Raw genomic sequence first — 16581 nt, forward strand, 5'->3', positions numbered from 1 at the left:
GTACATTGGTAGAGGTATGGAATGAAACAAGGTAAGTTCATATAACATTCACGTATTTTTATTTCTTTATTCTTATTCTTATTTTTTTGTATTTAAAATCTTAAAAGTAAGATATAAAACATAAATATAAATGAAATAAATTACTTTTACATCGCCAGTTAAATGATAAACAACAATTGAAATATTAATCGACTCTACTGGCCATTATAATCGCCAAGACAATAATACGACTACGATTTAGTTCGATTATCGGTATGTAATCTTTGATACTTATATACCTATCATTTAAATAATTAAATTTAGGGCGAAAAATATTACCTTAGCCAAAACCAGTAGAGTCGATTAATATTCCCATAAATATAAATCACGAGAATTTTTTTTAATCACTATCGCTGTTGGAACTATCGACAGTATAGTCCTCGTCGTCACTATTATTGGATCGTCTCTATTTTCTCGTCGTCATAAATATTTATAGGGTCGTTCAAAGCAGCAAAAAGTGTCTGATACTTTATATTTTTTGTTAGCAATTGAAACGGTCTGATTTTTCCTATTCGATAGAATGCAGCCGTGTAATCGCATCCTGTGTACGCGTGAAAAGCTGGCAAAGCGCGACAAACCTGTGCCCCAAAAACGTTCGCCAAATTTGTGCAACTGATGCAATTTGGGTCATTTTTCCTGGGCGTTGTACTTGACATTCATATGTGCAAATGCGGATTTGTGAATGTTGCCTAATAAAATTATGAGAATGTCAGTGTCGGAAGCTTTAATCATTATATTTGAATGGTTTTTCAATTTACCAATGTGGAAAATGACACGCGTATCCGCCTCTTCGTGGTAGCATGTGTAATCTGTTTCCTCTTTTTTTATCACGCGGCCGTCCACAGCGACAAACGAAAAACACCTTTCTTGGATGGTTATAAAAACTTTTTTATTTAAAATAATTGAAGCCATCGCGTTGTTTTCCCAATATTCTGATTAAAAAAAAAACTATTGCATCTTTAAATCTATAATTTTTTAAACTTTTGTGGAAATCAGTTGGTCTGGTTTGTGCGGGTCCTTTAATAGCATAAGGAATGTCCTGTTCTTGTCTTTTATGTCGTTTGCTATCTTTAATTGACGGAGTTATATACGTGTCAAAAATAAGATGTATTTCGGATGCATCTGTGTTACAAATTTTTCTCAAAATTAATTCTGCTATTTTATCGAAAGTTTGCGGGATATTTTGACCAAGGAGATATAAAAAATAAAACCCATCGATTACATCAACGTCAATATTGTTTGGTCTTGATGATTCAATTTTCGACTTTAGGTGTTTTGCTAAGGCGGACTTGTCGGTTTTGTACATCTCACCAGTGTATTGGCACAAAGCTGGCGGCGCGGCAGATAAGGGGTATCTAAAGCATAATTCCAAATCAATTTTCTTCTCAAAAGCTACTGCTAAAAGTTGCCCAAACATATCTCTTTCCATTTTTATGAGGGCCTGTTTGCTACCGTCCCGACTTTTTTGGGTTTTCTTGGCACAATCAAACGTGAAATTGAGTATAGAATTGCGCGAGATTGGTTTGTCAAATCGCTCTGCGCTCTCATTGCATTGTTTAATGAATTGGATTTTTTGGGATTGTCCGATGGAGTTGCTATTCAATAAAAAACTTGCTACCGAGAAAGACGCTGCTCTGCCTGTTGAGATATTAAATAATTCATTAACATCAATATCCAGATCAAAGGGATTGAAATTTTGCTTGATAGTAGAGACAAATTTATCAAGTTGTTTCCTATCTTTTTCGATCCTACTTTTTTCAAGTGAGTGCGCGACGTCATCTTTGAGTGTAATATCAATTTCTTCCGACAACAGCGAAATGATTCTCGTACGCAAACTGTGACTGAGAGCCCAACGTTGCCTTGCTGAGATAGAACTAGTAAAATAAGAAATTCCGGTTAAAAAATTTGCAGCGTCTGCATTTATGGTCTGTTCGAGAGTGAGATCGACAGGAGCTCGGGCCAAATTCCCGTTGGTTCTTTTGATCCCAAAAGCCCCGCGCCTGAACTCTTCTAGCAAAGGAAAATCACTAATTTTAAGATTTATGAGGTTGCTCAAATATTTAAGACTCCATCTCGCATAGTTTGGTTGATTAAATGTGAAAAATACATTTGCTATGTCAAATATAGAATCGATGTACAGTTCGAAATCACTTGTCCTTATACTCTTTGAAAATCGGAAAAAAAGATTAATATATTCAATGTACTGCATATAAAATTGTGCAGTTTTTCCGTGAACGCCAGACAAGGTCAAAAAGCGAAAATGTTTATACTTGTTTAGAACCTCATTCAATGAAAATGGCAAGCTAGGAGACGAGTGAGGGTCTGTGGGATTGTTCAGAACGGTTTCCAAGTCTTCCGTCAATGTTTCAGGGCACACATCGATTTCTAACAAAAAACGTTCAAAATGCAATATTTGCAGTGCTCCAGATATAAGAGGATGTATCCTCTTACATCTATTGAAGTGTTTGCTCTCTATAAAACCGTTTACTGAACCGAGTGCAAGAATATCACACTGTCCTAAGATATCAACGAGGCTGCACGAGTCGATGTACTTGCCAATTGCTTTAAAGTACGCCATTTGCATGTGAAATGCACCCAAATTAACGAAAAGTTGGTCAAAAACGGGACTATCAGTACACTGAATTTCCATAGCCTTTTTAGCTATGGCCAGATTGTACGTAACAACGATGGTATCTTGCTTACATTGCTTTGCGATATTCGCTGCAAGAGTCATAGTTTGATGCACAACGGAATATGACGTTGGAGATAAATTTATAGGAGGTGTTCGAGATTTCGTTAACGTTGCGCCGTCCGATCAGATGGCAGCATCGATCGGGTAACGACGCTCGATCACCGTGGCAGCTTGCGCCCGCACGGGCGCGCTCATCGCCAACGTCTTCCTCGCTTTTGTAAAAATGGCCGCGCGGTGACTAGACGCATAACGTGTGCTCTGTACGGTTTGATCATTGACTTCGGTTAATCGCGCAAACCGCAGTGCTCACGCTGGTTTAGATCGTATCATAAACTGTGAAATAGACCGCTCATCAACGCTGGTGCCTCAACACGACGACTTAAGCTCACACGTGCGCGAGTGCCGACCGCCACGTGTCTCACCGGCTCACGGGCGACTCACCACACGATGAGGGCAATTGATATAATTGTCGCTCGCCTGCAACAATCATACAAAGACTTCTCTTTTATACACCGCTCATCGATTCTCAGGTCAGACTGTAACAATTTCGATACATTAAAGACAGCTCAGACTGTGGTCTGAGTTACACAAAAAATAAAGTGAATAATTAGTGAACACTTTTCACGCGCGTCCTTCTCATCCCGCTCCCATCGTCGGGATTAATCAGCGATTTCGCGAACATTTGGTCCTTCGAGCCGGATGCGTGGACTTAAAATGTAGCTCGGACACATATCAAGTGAACAGGGCATGCCTTTCACAACATGCCACGTGGACATTATCGCGCGCTTCCGCGAGTGAAGTACAAATATTCTCACGCGCACTCGCAAGTGTTACAAAAACATGCTCACGCGCTCCCGCGAGTGAAAGTAGACTTTTTCACGTGCTCAATACGTGACAATGTAGATTCTCGATTCGCGTAGTGTTGTCCTAACGCGTTTCTCGAACGTTTTCGCCTCTCAGTGTTTCTCATACGTGTCTCGACGATTCTCAGGTCTCTCGTCGGGCGCAGCTCATTGACGTCTCATCATGCCGGATCCCGCCAAAACCGAGACGGACGGCAAGACCCCGCCATTGCTCGTGCTGCCGGACGACAAGCGCACCTCAGATCGCAAGGCCTCACCGGTGCGTTTGTCTGCGGAACTCACGTTGAAGGTGCAGACACAAATGAACCGCATCGCGACAGTGCGGAAAATCGGCGAGACGTTGCCATCGACTCCAGATGACACGTCAGTGGATGAGATCCTGCAGATCTCGATCCAGCTCGAGGAAGTGCTCAAGGCATTCCTCAAGGAACATGCCTATTTCGAGGTCTCATGGCCGGCGGCGCTCATCTCTTACGAGTATTTCTCAAAAAACGCCTTTGCCGTGGAGGCGGAAGAGTGTATGACGGCTCGTCGCGCTCTGGCAAAGCTCAAGGGCGCATTGGCGAAAAAGGTCGCTTCTCGACGGCTCATCATGCGGCAGCTTAACCGGCACGCACCAATACATCAGACGGCTCAACGGAGTACCCGTGCGACTGCTTTAACGGCACGCACTTTGTGGTGATGTGCCCTAAATTCAGGGAACTCTCACCGGGCGATCGACAGAAGCTAGTGATCTCACGGAGGCTGTGCTTTAACTGCCTCGGCCGTCACAACGTCCGCTCATGCAAGAGCTCACGGGGGTGCAAGAAGTGCACCTACCGACATCATACGATGCTGCATGAGGCATATCAGACCGACTCATCATCGAAGCCTATCACCAGCTCAGCTGCGTCAGCTCAACAGGAAGATGGTGCAATCGTCGCTCACTCATCTTTGGCCCGCTCATTACACTCAACATTTCTAGCTACGGCCTTGGCTCAGATCAGCTCATCTGTTCATACTCAATGCGTATGGCCTCTCATTGATTCAGGTTCAGAACTTACCTTTGTCTCGGAATCGCTCATACGTCAGCTCAACATACTTCGTCATCATTCTGTCATTCTCATCACCGGAATTGGTGGCGAAAGTCCACGCAAACTCGAGGAGTTGCATTACTCAAGCTCCGCTCACTTCGCTCAAGATCAGACGTCATTATTCAAGCTCACATTCTGCAGACGTTAACAAAGATTCTGCCATCATTTAACGCTGCACCACAGGAATGGCCGCATCTCACCAAGTTAACCTTGGCTGATCCAGATTTTCTGACACCACGGCCAGTGGATATTATCATTGGAGCTGATTCATATGGGCAGATCATCAAGCCCAACACCATCAAACAAGATACATTGATGCCAATTGCGCAGCTCTTAATTTTCGGATGGCTCGTTCTCGGACCTGTCGACACATCATCATCGGCATCTGCTACAGTGCATCATGCATCGGTTCAGGAGAGGGAAGATGCTCTCGACGAGCTACTGTCGAGATTTTGGACTCAGGAAGAAGTGCCTTCGAACAACAATTTTGAGCCTACTCCTGACAAACAAAGATGTGAAGAACATTTCAAGAGTACTGTCTCACGGAATTCAACAGGTCGATACACAGTTCGACTTCCACTCAAATCATCACCTGATACTCTCGGCGACTCGTATCTCACCGCGCATCAATGATTGAAAAGCTTACAAAGAAGATTCTCCCGAGATGACAAATATCGACGTCTGTATCACCAATTCATGACAGAATATCGAGATCTCAATTACATGAAGAAGGCTTCACCCGTTTCCAGTCAGCACACGCAATATTATTTGCCACATCACGGAGTGCTCAAAACCAGACAGTGCAACCACGAAATTACGTGTGGTATTCAATGGCTCGAGCGCATCTACATCTGGCCGCTCCCTTAATGATATCATGCACACGGGAGCCAAGTTGCATTTAGACGTCACCGATGTCTTGCTCTGGATTCGACAATTTTGACACCTAGTTGCCACGGACATCACCAAGATGTATAGACAGATCAACGTGCATGAAGATGACTGGAACTTACAACGGATTCTCTGGCTCGACGAACTGCTCAATGAAGTGGCATATTCTCTAACCACGGTCACGTATGGTACCAAGGCTGCCCCGTTCTTGGCAGTACGAACGCTGCTACAACTGGTGGAGGACGAAGGCCACAATTTTCCCCTTGCAGTGCCGTCCATCCTTCAAGGTCGATACATCGACGACAGTTTTGGAGGCGCTGACACGGTCCAACAGCTAATTCAAATTGCAGTGCAACTGAAGAACTTGTGCATGGCGGGCGGCTTTCCATTGGCCAAGTGGCACGCGACTCATCCAGACGTGCTCACTGCGGTTCAAGCAGAGAAAGACCAGGGCTCACAAATCACATTTGATGATTGCGTAACCAAAATACTCGGATTACGATGGCTTCCTCAAGAAGATTCATTTGCATTCTCAACAAGGATCTCGTCGCATACCGATCATCTCACCAAACGCCTCGTTTTATCTGAAGTGGCTCAGATATTCGATCCACTAGGCTTTGCATCACCAGTCGTGATCAAGGCGAAGATGCTCTTGCAGGAGCTTTGGCTTCATAAGCTCCAATGGGATGAACCACTGCTATCCCAGCTCTCATCACGGTGGCTCATAATCAGAAAGGAACTCACCAGCTTGCGCAAAATCTCAATACCTCGGTGATACAACACATGAAGTACATCGTCAGTGGAATTTCACGGCTTTTTTGACGCTTCTCAACTGGCAATAACTGCAGTCGTATTTATCACCGTCCACGGCTCTAATGGCGCCACGATCTCATTGGTGTGCTCCAAACCAAGGTAGCACCGCTCAAGCGGCTCACCATCCCGAGACTTGAACTCACCGCAGCACTGCTGCTCTCAAAACTCATGCAATACGTTCAAGCCACCTTGAAGTTGAACGTCACAGCAACTCACCTGTGGACGGACTCTGTTGTGACACTCACGTGGATCAAATCTCATGCATCGCGCTAAAAAGATTTTGTGAGAAATCGAGTGTCTCAAATTCAAAAGCTCACGGCGAACGCACATTGGAACTACGTACCTGGTACGTCCAACCCAGCCGACTGCGCATCACGAGAATTAAATACTGCTCAACTCCAAAGCCACTCATTATGGTGGACGGGACCACCGTGGATACTCACCCCTGAAGCATGGCCATCACAACCCGCGCTTTCAGACAAATTGAATGCGCATGAGGCTCGTCCAGGCATTGCGCTACATGCGGCCGCATCTCAACCGGGCTATCACTGGGACCTGATATATAGGTACTCAACTCTCAACAAGTTATTGAAAATAACAGCTCTTTGTTTCAGATTCATATCGCTTCTGGGAAGGCGCCGACGCACGCTACTGGACTTATACTCAGCTTTGGAGGAGGCCAGATTGTTCTGGATTAAGGCTACTCAAGCGGCATACTTCACGCACGAGATCAAGATGCTCACGGCCAACTTGAGACTACCAACTGCTCACGCATTCAGTCAATTGATTGCGTATATAGACGCTCAAGGGATCATCCGAGTTGGCGGCCGCCTCAACCAATCAGCAACTCAAGACAGCAAACATCAGGCAATTTTGCCTCGCCATTCCCGGCTCTCAACCTTGATCATTTCACACGCCCATCTGCGTACCCTGCATGGAGGAACACAGCTGACATTGGTTCATGTCAGGCAAAGTTACTGGATCATCGGCGGACGGGCTCCGGTGAAGTCTCATATTTTGCGGTGTGTCGTGTGTGCTCGGCAGCGGGGGATCCGTGCTCATCAACTGATGGGCCAACTACCTCTCTCTCGGGTTACGCCGTCACGTCCGTTTACTCATACAGGAGTTGACTATGCCGGACCGCTCACCATTAAAACGTGGAAAGGACGAGGTGCGAAAACATACAAGGGATGGATCTGTGTGTTCGTTTGCTTTTCCACCTCCGCAATTCACTTCGAAGTAGTCAGTGACTACTCATCAGAAGGATTCATAGCAGCCTTCCGAAGATTCTCTGCCAGAAGGGGAATTGCTCAGACCATGTATTCGGACTGCGGAACAACATTCATTGGAGCAGACGCCGCGCTCAAAAAAATGTTCATCCAAAATTCCCAAGAACACCAACGAATTGCTCAAATTTTACAACAGGATTGCACCAGATGGGAGTTCAACCCACCAGGCGCTCCACACATGGGGGGCAAGTGGGAGGCGGTGGTGAAATCCGTCAAGTTTCATCTGAGACGGACTATCGGAGAGACTCTACTCACGACGGAAGAACTCACAACGTTGCTTACGCAAATTGAGGCCATTCTCAACTCACGGCCCTTAGAACCGCTGAGTGACGACCCGGAAGACGTCTCAGCGCTTACACCGGGTCATTTCCTCATTGGAGGTCCACTCACAACCATACCCGAGCCATCTCTGATTGACCTAGCAACCTCACGACTATCTCGATGACAGCTCATCCAGCAGCGTGTTCAACATTTTTGGGCACAATGGTCGGCTCATTATCTGCAACGCCAGCAGGCGATATCCAAGTGGCATCATCCTAACAACAACATCAAGGTGGGCTCCATCGTGCTGCTCACCGACGAACGCTCTTTACCGTGCAAATGGCCACTCGCCAGAGTGACAGCTCTGCACCCCGGCAAGGATGGACTCACCAGGGTGGCTACCCTCAAGACGGCCACCACGACACTCATTCGGCCAAGTGCCAAGCTCGCGATTCTACCCATCGCAACCGAATAAAGGATCAAGAGTAAGGAATCATCAACAAGGTTGCTGATGGCGGGCGGAATGTTCGAGATTCCGTTAACGTTGCGCCGTCCGATCAGATGGCAGCATCGATCGGGTAACGACGCTCGATCATCGCGGCAGCTTGCGCCCGCACGGGCGTGCTCATCGCCAACGTCTTCCTCGCTTTTGTAAAAATGGCCGCGCGGTGACTAGACGCATAACGTGTGCTCTGTACGGTTCGATCATTGACTTCGGTTAATCGCGCACACCGCAGTGCTCACGTTTGCACGCAGTGCAACCGTTTCGTGAAGAATTTCTTCAAATCGGCGCCTTTTGCAAAGAGGCCTCCGTTCAAAAAAACTGTCAGAAGAAATTTCACTATCCGTTTCTGTCTTAAGTGCTTGTGGAGGTGATGAAGGCGCAATAACGTGATCTTTAGGAAACTGATATATAATTCCGACCGTGTCGTGTAACGTGTCTTTACCACTGGATGTATCGACTAAACGATCATAATTATCAAACGCTACATGAGTGCAAAGCTTGTCTGTAACATCTATCCCGGGCGGAATAAGTTGATTTTCGGAATAAGCAGTGTACGTTAGCTCGGTTAGCTTTCCAACTCTTCCGCAGAAGTATACAAAACTGTATGGCCGTATTTATTTAGAATCGTGAGCACTTTCCTACTACTTGTTAAAGATTTCATAGCCAAACTTAACATCAAATGTTTCGCAGACTTAACTCTACCCTTCGTTATAGCGTAAATAATGTCCTGGAACAGAGATTTTATTTTAATATAATCGTCATTTGTGTTCTTCCTACGACAGTCCGGCCCTTGAACTAGATTACAGACAAACTGAAATAACATCTCTGGAATATGACATTCCTCGTTTAAAATATCTTCGACCTGCAGTTTATCTGGTAATGGATTTTTTTCAATGTTTTTTACAGAATTTTTGATTTCATATGCTAAGTCCTGTAATTTAGTTTCTTCAGCATTTTCGTTTATAACCGATTCATTTAGCAATTTACTGATATCAATTTCGTGACTGTACACGATTTTTTTATTGTAAAACCCGCTAGACATTTCTACTGTAAGTACGTTGCCAAAATTTTGCAATATTTTAGTTTGTAAGTGCTCAGGTCTATAATTTGAGAAGTCGTCTTTACGATATTTATTGTCGGACACTTCCAATAATAAAGCCCTATATTTTATATATAAATCGTGCAGATAGAAAACTCTTTTTTTCTTAAGAATTTCTTCGCGTATAAAAAAAGAAAGAGACTCAAAAGCAGATTTGTGGATGTCCCTTATTTCTTGCCAAGTACTTGTATCTTTATTCTCAATTGCCTTCTCATATGACTTTTCATAATTTAATATGCAAAGTGAATGATAACAGACTACATCGCAAGTTTGTAGTTCAGCAAATAGTCGCGTATCTTGCAACCCTTTCGCGTATTTCTTAATCTTATTTATCAGATCGACAGAATGTGATGTTCTCGTAGCAACTTTTTTTACACCTACTCTTTTTATAGCTACCTTACAAAAAATGCATACTTTTGGCGTACCATCGGGGCGAGGAAAAGCTGTCGACGGTGCCTCAATTTGCTGCTCAATCCTTTGCGTGTCTCTTGAGGAATGAGAGCAAGAGGCCATTGGTTCATCTGCCATTTGCTTGTCTTGAGCAGTAGAAGTGGACGATGTCGATGAAGCTGTCATCTCTTTAATTTTTGGCGTGGACGTGACGAACGATACCTGGGGATGGCGAAAAATAATTATTTTTTGTGTATATTGCATGCGAGGATTTCCATCCTTTTGGTACTTGTAGGGGAAGGGGGGCTTTTCACGTTTGCCCCTTTATAAATACATTTTTTTAATTAATAAGTGACATAATTTAAATAAATTAACTTATAAAATAATTCAAAACAATAACATAAAATAGTTACAAAGTATGACCGTTTATAAAGTACTTCATGTGTAGTTATTTTTACAAATTAATTTATGGTACATTTTAATCAAATTAAAATTTATGGTATATTTTAATTAAATTAATTTATGCAATAATTTAAAAAAAATGCATGGAATAGTTAAAAAAGGAAGTTCTTCATGAATTACTTTGAACAAAATATCTTTATAGAGTAGATCTTGAAAATCAATGTATTGTTACGCCCGTGCTGTTCGCCTGTGCCGTGCGCTCATGTGGGTCGCCCCGTAGCAAGAAGTTGCGGGTCGCCTTAGCGACGGTTGATTGTTTATAATTATGCTTGTCAGATTTGGCTCTGAACTTCGTATCGAACGGACGTGACTCGTTCGATCTGAGCAATAAATCCGTTCTTTATAATAATAGAGAGTTCCTTTATTCCCTGTGACGGGGAAGCGCGGCGCGTTCGGGAGTGTGGTGATAATGTGAGTGTGACGAACGCGCGGCGAGTGTAACATTTTTGGGGGCTCGTCCGGGATCGGACGAGCGAGGATCGGACGAGCGAGAGATACGATACGAGCGACGAGCGACGATACGACGGCCATGTCCAGCACAAGGAAGCGGCTGAGGGAAGCGACTCCGCAGTCGGGCGCTACGGAGACGTCGGCGGAAGTTGTGACTCTCCAGGCCGTCATACAAGAGATCCGCCAGATGCGCGAGGAACACGCACGTAGGGAGCGCGATTATGCGAAGACGTTCCGCCGCCAGGAGGAGCTCTGCCGTCTCCGCGGGATTATCTCCAACACAGAGTTAAGTTCTTCTACTAATAGAGCGTCCGGGGACTCGAGGGCGCGAGACGCGAGCGGCGCGGAAACGCGAAATGCGTACATGGGGGAGAGAGCCACGGTCGCGAGAGCCGCAGTCGCGAGTGGCGCGGAGGTACGGTCGGTGCGCATGGGTGAAAGTGTCGCGGTCGCGAGTGAGCTTGGATACAAGCTGAAACCCGACACGTATGACGAAACCGTCTCATTGCACGAATATTTCTCGCAATTAAATTTAATCGCGCGGGCGAATAATTGGGATGACGCTACCAAAACAATCGCGTTGGCTTCGAGCCTGAGGGGGAAAGCGCGCTCAGTTTTGGAGACGGTTGAGGACGTCGAACGACTGTATTTCGCTGAGCTCAAAGCAAAGCTTGAGCTGCGTTTCGGGGAGGGGCGACAATCGCAGAATAGCTATGTCGCGTTCACGAATCGTAAGCAGAAAATTGGGGAAGATTTGGCTGCTCTTGGTTCCGAAATCGACAGACTATCGCGCCTGGCGTACTCCGAGTGCCCGTGTGAGTTACCCGATAAGATCGCTTGCGCACAATTTGTTACTGCCGTCTCGGATAGTTTCATTAAACGAGCGCTTCAGATGGAAGGTATTACCTCTCTAAATGCAGCCGTCGAAAGAGCTAAAGCACTTAGAATCATTCAGGGAGACAATTATAGAGAGAATTTTAATAGAAATTTTGCGAAAAAGGGAGTCAAACATGCGGGTGATAATGAAAAACGTGCTGAAGAAAAGAAATGTGTAGAGAAAGAGAAAGAGAAGGCGGGGAAGGGCCCGAAGGGAAATTGGCATGGCAGCAAATTTGGCGCCAGCCGCGGTGAATGTTGGACCTGTGGCAAGACCGGACATTTCCGGTCTGAATGCCCTGAGAAAGGGAAAAACGCGATCTAGTCAAACTTTGCAGGGTGGGTTTGGCTCGAATTATCGATACCCCGATTATTACTGATAAAAATGTTGTTCTGAATATTAATAAAGAAAATGTTTTTGAAGAAAATAGAATTAAACCGAGTTTCAATTATTTCTGTTATCAGGGAAAGATTAACGGAAAGGAATTAATGTTCTTTTAAGGTAGATACGGGCTCCGACGTTTCAATTGTAAATATGAAATTTGTGGATGAAGGAAAGAGGAAGTTTTGAGTTGAGGACATAAATTTGAGATATCCTATTGAAGAAAAAGTTTTAGTAGAATTTGAAGTTGAAGCTAGAGTAGAAATAGGAAGTTTTTCAATTGAATTCCCTTTGCTTGTTGCTGATATTAATGACGATTGCCTTTTAGGCGTAGATTTTCTGAAAAGAGTAAATTTAGAGGAAATTTTTGATCTTACTTTTCAATCCACAAATCCGGAAATACAGTTGGCTCAAATAGAGAATGTTCCTAATAAAGTCCCTATCTCCTTAAGGGAACTCTTCGATAATAATTCTCGGAATCTCGATCTATCTCAGAAGGAACTTTTTACTGAATTTCTTAGGAAATTTCATAATGTGTTTTCCAAAAATATTATTGTGGGAAATTGTAATATTGTCGAACATGTCATAAATGTGCAAGGCTCTCTCCCCCAAAAACAGGTACCTCGACGGATTCCTTTTCAAATAAGAGGGGAGGTGGATAAGGTTATTGAGGAAATGAGGGCATGCGGAGTAATTGAGGAATCAAATAACCCTTGGACTTCTCCTGTTGTACTAATACGGAAAAAGGACGGAACAATAAGATTTTGCGTAGATTACCGTTTTGTAAACGCTTTGACTGAGAAAGACTCATATCCCCTCCCCAGAATCGACGATATTTTTGATCAACTTGCAGGTAACGTTTGGTTCTGTACTTTGGATTTAAAAAGTGGTTATTGGCAGATTAAAATTCGTACTGAAGATAGGGAGAAAACGGCTTTTTCATTCGGCAGGGGGCTTTGGCAGTTTACGGTGATGCCTTTCGGATTATGTAACGCCCCGGCGACTTTTAAACGCCTAATGGAAAAAGTTTTACGTGGTTTACTTTTTAAAATTTGTTTGGTTTACTTAGATAATATAATAATTTTTGGAAAAACTTTCGAAGAAATGTTGGCTAATTTAGAAAAAGTATTTCTACGTTTACAAGAGGCAAATTTAAAAATAAATCCTAAGAAGTGCGTATTGTTTAGTAAAAAAGTGAAATATTTGGGACATGTAATTTCGGCGAAAGGCATCTCTACTGACCCTGAGAAGGTTGCTGCCGTTGAGAGGTGGCCGGTTCCTCACACAAAAACTCAATTGAGTTTTCTTGGATTTTGTTTTTATTATCGGAAATTCATTAAAGGTTTTTCTTCGATGGCTAAACCTTTATATGAGTTAACGGGGAATCGGATGAAATTTATTTGGGAAGAGAAATATCAAAACTCTTTTGATGAATTGAAGCGGACGTTGTCCTCTTCACCGGTGCTTTTTTTCCGAAGAGGGAGGGGGAGTTTATCTTCGATACAGACGCTTCCAATATAGGAATTGGCACGGTTTTATCACAGAAGCAGGAAGGAGCAGAGGAGAGGATCATTGCATATTTTAGTCGCGTCCTTAATAAAGCCGAGCGGAATTATTGTGTGACTCGTCGTGAGCTCTTGGCGATTGTAGATTCTATTAAGTTCTTTCGGCATTACCTTTTGGGACAAGAATTTTTGATCCGTACGGATCATGTTTCGTTACGTTGGCTTATGTCTTTCAGGGATTTAGATGGACAGTTGGCCCGTTGGTTGGAGAGATTTCAACAATACCAATTTGTTATTGTCTACAGGAAAGGACTTTCTCACAAGAATGCTGACGAACTGTCGAGACGGTCATGTGAATTATTCGGCTGTGAGTATTGTGCCAAAGTGGAGAGGAAAGACTCTACAACAATGGAGAAAGAAATCGCTCGCATTGAGTTAATTAAATAAGGAAGTCCGATAAACTGGCGTCTGGAACAAAGGGCAGACCCAAGTATTTCAGTTATACTCCAAGGCAAGGAGGCTGGAGTTCGCCCACCACGCTCTGTGTTAACTTCGGAAGATGTCTCTGCGCAAATCTATTGGTCATATTGGGATGCTCTAGTCCTGAAAGAGAGAATACTCTTTAAAAAATGGGAAGCTTCGAACCTTAAATCGAGTTTCCTGTAACTAGTAGTTCCTCGGAAATTCACTAAAGAAATTCTTGAAGAATTGCACGATTCTCTTTCTGGAGGTCACTTCGAAGTAAATAAAACTCTGGGGAAGGTCCGGAAACGTTATTTTTGGGCAACCTGCAAGCAGGACGTAGAAGACTGGTGCAGAACTTGTAAGGTTTGCGTTGCCAGAAAGGGCCCCTCGGGGAAAGGGAAATCTCCCCTTCAGATTTATAATGTTAGGGCACCCTTAGAGAGAGTACAGATTGACATCCTAGGCCCTCTTCTATCGACGAAATCCGGAAACAGATTCCTTCTCGTTATAGTGGATTGTTTTACAAAATGGGTGGAAGCTTTTCCCTTGAATAACATGAGAGCGAGAACAGTAGCAGAAGTTTTCGTAAATCAGTTTGTTTCCAGACATGGTGTGCCCACAGAGGTTCATACTGACCAAGGCAGAAACTTTGAGTCGAAACTTTTCTCGGAGTTGATGGAACTTTTTGGAATTAAGAAAACGAGGACTACTGCTTTTCATCCGCAGTCTGACGGGCAAGTTGAACGTCAACATCAAACTATAACCAACTATCTAGCAAAGTATGTCTCTGAGAATCAGAAAGACTGGGATAAATGGATCCCCATGTTTCTCTTGGCATATAGATCCTCGAAACATAAAACAACCGGAGTAACCCCCTCTGAATTATATTTTGCTCGAGATCTTAGATTACCATCAGATCTGTTACGGGGAAGTCCTTTAAAATTCCCTGAAGGGGAGTCATCATTGGTTGAAAATTTTGTAAGGAATTTAAGAGAAAAACTGGAGGAAATTCATTCCACTGCGTGAGAGAAAATGAATTTAAGATCTTCTCGTATGAAGGCTTGATATGATCGCGGAGTTAGACAAGTTCTTTTTCAGGTGGGGCAGAGAGATGGTTTTTTAATCCCCGAAGGTTTAGAGGGAAGGCTAAAAAATTGTAAAGCAGTTGGAAAGGTCCTTATTTGATAACAAAGAAGCTTAGTGATGTGGTATATTGTATCTGTAAATCACCTCGTCATAAAAGTAAAGTGGTACATTCAGATAGATTAGCTATTTATTCTGAAAGGAAGTTGGGTTGAAGAGTTAGCGTAGGTCGGAGCCCTAAAGAGAATGTGTGACAATGTCTGGAATTTTAGATGTATTTAAATGGAGTCTTAAATGTTCTTAATTAAGAAATAAAGAATGGGTTTTGTTTTAATTTTGCTGTTTAACGTTTTGTTCCCTGTTACTGTGCGTAATGTTTGTTTTTCCAGAGGAAGTTGGCGGTACGTGAGAAGATAAGGAGGTACTGCGGCAGAACATCGGCCGAAAACTTCTCAGGGAAATTCTGTTTTTTTTTTTTTTTTTTTTTTTTAAAGACTGCCTCGCCCACGGTTTTTTTTTGAATTGTGGTTTTTCCGTGGGACGTAGAGCGAATGCTGAGGCAGAGACTTAGAGAGCCCTGCGGGGCGTTGGGTCCACATAAGTTTCCCCCCCCCTTGTCCGAAGATTCGGTGGCGACGTGAGAAGCCGGCAGCGAAAGAAATGGCGCGGAAGAAGCGGAGCTTACGAGGTTGCCTCCATCGGAGGAGGGAGCCTGGCCAGCTCTCTCCCGAAGAGGCTTGGACGGGACCTTGGCGTGCGGCTACCGGGGGCCAAGAGAAATGGGGCCTGGTAACTTGGAGCAGCAGCTCGAGGAGGGCAAGTGAACCATTCGGCGCCCTGGGGCTCACAAGGTAAAGAAGCTGGACCGCAAGAGACTACCCTCCCGGATTGTCGGGGCGACAATCTTGAAAGAGGGGGGGTAGTGTTACGCCCGTGCTGTTCGCCTGTGCCGTGCGCTCATGTGGGTCGCCCCGTAGCGAGAAGTTGCGAGTCGCCTTAGCGACGGTTGATTGTTTATAATTATGCTTGTCAGATTTGGCTCTGAACTTCGTATCTAACGGACGTGACTCGTTGTATCTGAGCAATAAATCCGTTCTTTATCATAATAGAGAGTTTCTTTATTCCCTGTGACGGGGAAGCGCGGCGCGTTCAGGAGTGTGGTGATAGTGTAAGTGTGACGAACGCGCGGCGAGTGTAACAGTATGATATTTTAAATGAGCGTTATGTATGCAAAAACTCAAAACATATTTTAAGCACAAAAAGTAGTACTTTATAAATGCACACGTTTTCTGGCTTCCAAAGAATATATTTTTCTAATACCTCTGACGCGTTGGATGGTTCTGGCGTGCAATCGCGTGAAAGGTGTGCAAGTAAAGTTCCCTGCTGAAATGTACTCGACATATCTTCCTGTACATCCACGACTCGCTGTAGTTATCCTTCGGTATT

General features: G+C 44.0%; 2 long non-coding RNA genes across 2 annotated transcripts in view; both read left to right on the forward strand.

The window, feature by feature from the left end:
* Window positions 1-16581, forward strand: part of LOC143905661 (uncharacterized) — a 256879-nt gene that overhangs the window by 141874 nt on the left and 98424 nt on the right. The gene's annotated exons all lie outside the window — the stretch shown is intronic.
* LOC143905649 (uncharacterized) lies at window positions 15021-15695 on the forward strand. Its single transcript, XR_013259275.1, has 2 exons — window positions 15021-15074; window positions 15151-15695. It is a non-coding gene; the product is annotated as an uncharacterized LOC143905649 (long non-coding RNA).

This window comes from Temnothorax americanus, unplaced genomic scaffold (genome assembly GCF_048541705.1).
Source record: "Temnothorax americanus isolate GAGA-0224 unplaced genomic scaffold, ASM4854170v1 Scaffold65, whole genome shotgun sequence".
NCBI classification, from domain to species: Eukaryota; Metazoa; Arthropoda; class Insecta; order Hymenoptera; family Formicidae; genus Temnothorax; species Temnothorax americanus.